Source organism: Brassica napus, chromosome C5 (assembly GCF_020379485.1).
Source record: "Brassica napus cultivar Da-Ae chromosome C5, Da-Ae, whole genome shotgun sequence".
NCBI lineage: Eukaryota > Viridiplantae > Streptophyta > Magnoliopsida > Brassicales > Brassicaceae > Brassica > Brassica napus.
This window is the reverse complement of record NC_063448.1, coordinates 37,777,838-37,784,601: the sequence shown is the minus strand read 5'-3', so window position 1 is coordinate 37,784,601 and position 6,764 is coordinate 37,777,838. Positions and strand designations below refer to the sequence as shown.

General features: G+C 31.0%; 1 long non-coding RNA gene across 1 annotated transcript; it reads right to left on the bottom strand.

The window, feature by feature from the left end:
- Positions 1 to 1,527: 1,527 nt before the first annotated feature.
- LOC125587815 lies at positions 1,528 to 4,433 on the bottom strand. The gene is made up of 2 exons (XR_007324192.1): positions 2,321 to 4,433; positions 1,528 to 2,084 (listed from the first exon to the last, which is right to left on the bottom strand). It is a non-coding gene; the product is annotated as an uncharacterized LOC125587815 (long non-coding RNA).
- Positions 4,434 to 6,764: the final 2,331 nt, after the last annotated feature.

Genomic DNA, 6,764 nt, shown 5'->3' with positions numbered 1-6,764 from the left:
AATACATCACCTCCAAGCTAAATGAACTGAAAATCAAATGTAATGTGATAAAATTCTAAAATTCGTATTTTAAAGTAATATATTAACAGTCTCAATAGTGGCATAAATCATAATTAGTATATATTATGTAACATCAAATGATGTTTTATATTATATGTTTATTTCAGTTTATATTAGATTTCAATTTATAATGAAATTTTCTTTAAACTTTTAGTGTTTTACTAATTATGTTTTGTAAATTATTTTAGCACTTGCTGAATTATTTTTTATAAAAAAAAATATTTGTTGGAAATTTTTCTCATGCTATTTAAAAATATTTAGTGTTATAAAATAATAAAGTGTTATATTTATAGCAGAATTTTACTTGACTTTCCCTATCATATCAAATAGTTTACTTCGAATCATTTAGAGTGAACCACATGAAATTAAGATGAACTAAACTGCGTACAAATGTTTTCTGAAAATTATTTTTTCTTTATAGACTAAAACCAAAATAAATAATTAAATCCTTTAATCTTTTCAGTATTTTCTGTATGGAATGAAAATCTATAATTCCTATCTAATCAAATATATCATTCTCAGTTTCCACATAGTAACAACATAGCATCATATATCATATATAATTACATAATCAAATGGAACAAAACAATATGTTAGCTTTATATATCAGCCAAAAACAATCAAAGAATATGTCATCAAGCAAACAATTATACATACCAAAACTGCAGACCCTAGTTACATAACAATCCCAAGAAACAGAGGAGAGATTCTTATTGGATTTCACAATGATGACAACGAATGTTATTTTCTATACACTCAACAACTCATACTAATCTCTACTTGGGAAATTGCAGTAAAAGTGATCACCATTGCAGAACGAATGACAACAAATGTTATTTTCTCTACACTCAACAATTCATAATCTGTACTTGGAAAATTACAGTAAAAGTGATCATCATTGCAGAACTTATTTCACTCTATATTTCTCTACTACAAATAGAAAAAGCTGATCAGAAAATAATAATCGTCACATAGAAGTATCTCTCATTTAGTCATTTTCCCACCTGAATTTTCAACTGCTTATTCCTTTCTCTTTCACATACACAGGACTATGATTTCGTTTATACGTATACCGAGCAGTGGCCTCTCAGACAGTGGAAGACTGATTAAAAAAACATCCTAAGATAGTTAACTTCTGTTACCTCCACATGGTTTCTTCTCTTTATCTTCATTTCATCTTATGTCATCGCCACCATCTCTGTCAACATTCTCCTTGCAATCCTCCCAACCCAACGTTGACGCGGCCTCTCCCTTCGGTCCAGTCCTAGCTGTACATAGCTTAGTTATGGTTCTAAACTCCAGTATCATCTTCGCTACAGTTCCCCTTTCCGCCGCTGCTGAAAAATATGATCCGGGAACCACGACTGTCCAATGGTTCCTTCAAAGACATTCATTACTCAATATTCACTTCAGCAAAGTCATCTCAAAGTTGGATTTGCAAAGCAATTGTCATCTCAAGTTTCTCCATTTTCATATTTAACCTCAATAACATTGCTCAACATATCTTTCTTATTTGGATAAAAGTTTATGGTTCCTTTGATTTATACGCTCAATCACCATAAGGACAAGACATCTCTTTTAAGATAGGGATCTCTTCACTTCAAGGCTTTAGTTTCAAAGTATATATTATCGTAATTAGGGGCCGCCGCATAATCGTCTATCATCAATATGTTCAACTTCAATCCCGATAAACCAAGCTCCTAAAGAAACAACTTTGTACCAACACTCTTCTTCTTCCTCTTTCCCTTTGCTTGGTCTGATACATTTCTTCCTCATAATTTTTTTTCAGATGGATTTATTTTTCTCAGATTTTTTCTCCAGATTCTGTCTTCTTCTTCAACACCAGCTTAGTCTTAGCTTATAATGCATATCTTGGTTGTGTGCATTCGTTTTCTGATCTGAGAAGTGTGAACAAAAGCATAAACGTATCCAATTATGGATTGAAATATAGAAGTACTTTAAACGTAAATGCATCACCTAAGGATGATTCACGAAAGGATTCAACCTGTTGGTTTGGATTCAACCTGTTACATTCAAGCAGAAAAAAAACTTAGCTTATATCAATGAAAACACAAAATTAAGGTAAATGTGATTTAAACCTTAGAATCAGGTTTTCGAATCAGTTTTAGGGTATGGAGTTAGTAATCAAATCATAAATCATAATATAGACAATGGAGAATCTTAAAACTTTGCGAGACTCGAAATTTGGCTAAAAGATTCAGGAAATGGAATCAAAAGATCAGAATGTGAGAGAACTAACCATCTTGGCAGAATCTCAAGAGGCCACAGTTATAGCAGCGACAGCAACAATAGGGGTCTTACCGGTTGATTTCACCGTTTTGTTTTCCATTGAATGATGCGAGTAGCTGGTTTCTATGAGAAGGTAAAATCTACGAATGGGAGAATGGGGAGCATGTCATATCAATAAAGCTTGCTCTATTTATAGGTCAAGATCAGCTAACACGGAGGAAGAAGGGATTGTCTTGAATGTGGCGTAGTGGAGGTCGTGCTCTCAGGATCAATAGCGTTAATGATCAGCATCCAATAATATAATTACCCACGCAAACAGTATTATAAGAGATAAATATATTAAAATTTTGTTTATTAAATTAAGTAATTAAACTAAATTTTCATCAAAATATATATAGCATTGTTCTATTTATTTTATGTAGCTGTTGCAATGAGCATGTGATTTTAAATATAGCAACTTTTATATAAAATGGATTTATAATATATTGTAATATCTTTATTTTAGTTTATTCAAGATACCATAATTTATAAGCAAACAATAACAAATCTTCTTGAAATCTTTGGAATCTTTTTTTTGAAAACAGATTTTCCACAAATGGTTATTTTATCTATCTGAAATATACTTTGCAATTAAATCTTAATTTAGTTTTAATTTGTAAACGTAAATATTAAATATGTTACATTTAATTATATTAAAAATTTGCATTCATTATATGTTACATTTAATGTTAGTATAATCGATCTCTGGAAGATTTTCGTTTAAATGTTGTTTTCAAATATAGCAACTTTTTTATGAAATGGATTTATAATATTAGCACCATATCTTTATTTTAGTTTATTCAAGGTACAAATATTAATAATCAAACAATAACAAATCTTCTTGAAATCTTTGGAATCTTTTTTTTTTTGAAAACAGATTTCCAAAATTGGTTATTGTATCTATCAGAAATTTACGTTGTAATTAAGTTTTAATTTAGTTTTAACTCGTAAACGTAAATACAAAATATGTTACAGTTAATGATATTAAAAATTTGCATTGTTATATTAGAAAAATAAATTTATGTATTATTTTAAATAAATTAGAAAGAGATATTAAATTCTATGACATTCTAAAACTAATCAATTCGGTTATAATTTTTACGTTTTAATAGTATCTAAGAAAATTACAATAAACAAAAAAAAATAATTTGTCAAATCGAATTGCTAATATTTTCAAGTTTTTTTAAGAAATACGATTTTATAAAATTTTGCACCAATAATATAATTAACCACACAAACAGTATTATAAGAGATAAATATATAACAATAGGCACCAAAGCAACAGGCACCAAATAATTGTTCTAAAAATCAGAGCAACAGTATAAAATTGTATTAGAAAATAGACATCAAGCATGTAGGATTTGTTTTCGATTGGATAGGGTGATGCTGGTGAGGAGTGAGAACGAAGTTAACATATTTACCTGCAGATTGAACGGGTTGGTCGGAGCAGTGGCGTAACCATTATGCTTACAAAGCTTCTTACAGAGCCGATCCTTACCTCCCTCCCTTCTCACCTCTGTCACTGGTCGCGAAGATGGTCGAGTAGGTTTTAAAGCTTCGACCTTTACTCCAACAAACTCAACGGCTCCCTCCCTTCTCACCTCTGTCACTGACCTGCGAAAATGGTCGTGTACGTTTCTTGCGGCTGTGGGAGAGGAAGATGCGTTTTGAAAGAGGTGAGGTTTGTTATAGGTTTTATTTTTTTTGTTTGTAAGGTATAGAGAAATATTGCTAATGTTGATACAATTAATTATACTCCTTTCCTTTTCAGATTAAGATTTCCTGTGATTATGAGATTTAATAATGATTCTGTATTAAAATAATAATGTGTATTGATAAGATTGTGTGAGTTTTGATTTCTTTCCAAAAGTTTGTTATAAACGTAGTTAATGTGTTTTTACAATTAATTCGCTAACCACCATCACCATCCATATTACCAAGAATAACAAAAGGTGTTGAACTCATAAATAAAAAAAAAAAGAAATTCTTGGGTTCATCCCTAGATTCACCAACCAATAGTGTTTGAGTATTTGATATTTGATATCTTTTAAAAAAGGAAACAAAATTGAATTTCCAAATAAAATTATATTTTTAAAATAAAACAATAAAAATACATAAAAATAGGTAAAAAAATAAATAAATAAATATTGTTAAACAGTTAACAAAATACTAAATCCTATACCCTAAATCCTAAACTCCAAACCCTAAATTATAAACCTTAAATCTTGGATAAACCGTAAACCATTGGAAAATTATAAACCCTAAATCATACATTAAAAACTAAATCTTAATAACACTAAACTCTAAACCCTAATCACTAAACCCTAAACCCTTGGATAAACCCTGAACCCTTGGATAAATCATAAATTCTAAATCAAAAATATTTAAAATTAAACCCTATAGTTTATGATTTATCCAAGGGTTCAGATTTTACCCAAGGGTTTAGTGATTAGGATTTAGGGTTTAGTGTTATTAAAATTTATTTTTAATGTATGATTTAGGGTTTAAGATTATTCAACGATTTAGAGTTTATCCAAAGTTTAAGGTTTAACGTTTAGGGTTTAGGGTTTACGATTTAGGGTATAGGGTTTAGTATTTTGCTGAAGACTTAACAATATTAATTTATTTATTTTTTGTAACTATTTTTATGTATTTTTATTGTTTTATTTTAAAAGTATAATCTTATTTGGAAATTCAATTTTGTTTTTTTTTTTAAAAGATATCAAATATCAAATACTCAAACACTATTGGTTGGTGAATCCGAAGAATTTCTCATAAAAAAATATAGAGTTGTCACGTAATATAACTCTCTAATACTTTTACTATCCAAGGAGTTTCGTTATAGTTAATAGTCTGTGTAGATAATTAGGTTTCTATATAACTTTTCCTCGACCAACCACCCATTAAAATTCAGTAAATTATGCAATATAAAAAACATAAAATATTATCCCACAACCACTTCTTATTCTTGGTTATCAGTAATACAAACATTGAAACAATTAAATCAAGATAACTAAACTAAATTTGAAAGAATGATTATTTTCCAAAAATGTATGGATAATAATTAATTTTTTAGCAAATATTTTAATACGTGCAACAATTTTTGTGTAGGAAAATATTATGACAATGACAACTAAAATATCAAAATTTTATTTTTAATTTCATGTTTTTCCTTAGATTATTAAGATAAAGATTTGATAACAAAATCTGAGACGGCTTATTCCGAAAAGGTAAATAAAGCAAACAAATATGTTAGATGAGATAGCGGATCTCATGTACATTAAGCAAGATTTGCCCTACAGTATGGGCATGTTAAGGTTTTTGTAATCCAATCCAAGATGCAGTGATGATGATAGGAATGTTTACAATTTAAAGAGTTGATCTCTCTTTCTGTGCCAAACTCTTCGCAAGAAATTGGGCATATATCATCTTTTTCGCTAGGGGTGGGTTCCCTTCGGTTTTCACAAAGCTCGATGAAATAGACGTCTAGGTCAATTCTGCGGACAGCGTCTAGGCTGTGATTAGGTATTTTAACAATTATATCAATATCTGTAACCGTGGGATCACCAAGGGTCGGAATGGTGCGTGCGACAAAGTCAGAAGTCTGCTTGATAATCTCCATTGCCGAATCAAAATCTATCTCATGGTATTCAAGCATGCTCTCCATATCGCCTACCGTATCGTGTAGTAGGTGCCCATGGCTTGCTGTCTTCAAAGCGACGGATATCACAATTTCTGTTTGCTGTGTCCTTGGTCTCTTTATCTTCATGGTAATGACTCTTTTTGGAGATGATAAAGATGTCTCACACTACAAGAAAACAGCGATATTCTGACGGACATTCCGACGGAAAATGAAATCCTCGGAATATACCGAGGAATTTCCGAGGAAATTCCGAGGAAACACAAAATTGGGTTTCCTCGGAATTTCCTCGGAATATACCGACGGAATTCCGAGGAAACTACAGTCCGTCGGAATATTCCGAGGAAATTCCGAGGAAAACTGTGTTCCTCGGAAAAAACCGATGAATTCCGAGGAAATATTATAGCCGTTGGAGAGCCGTTGGGGGATTTTACAAAATTCCGAGGAAATTCCGACGAACTAGTTTTGTCCGTCGGAATTCCATCGGAATTTCCTCGGTATGTCGGCAGGATTTAAACTATAAATACAAGCACTCCTCTTCCTCTTCATTCACTTCATATCTTCATCCTCCCTCTTACTCTATTTACACACGAATTTGATTCATAAAAAATATGTCTTCTTCAAATTATTTTCGTTCTTGGATCGATCGACCTCATTTGGATCCGAACACGAGATTGCTTACGGAAGAATACCAACGAGGTATAACTGAATTCATGGGGTTAGTTCACCGACAACCGGAAGCAAAAACAGGTATGTTAAGATGTCCTTGCTCTAA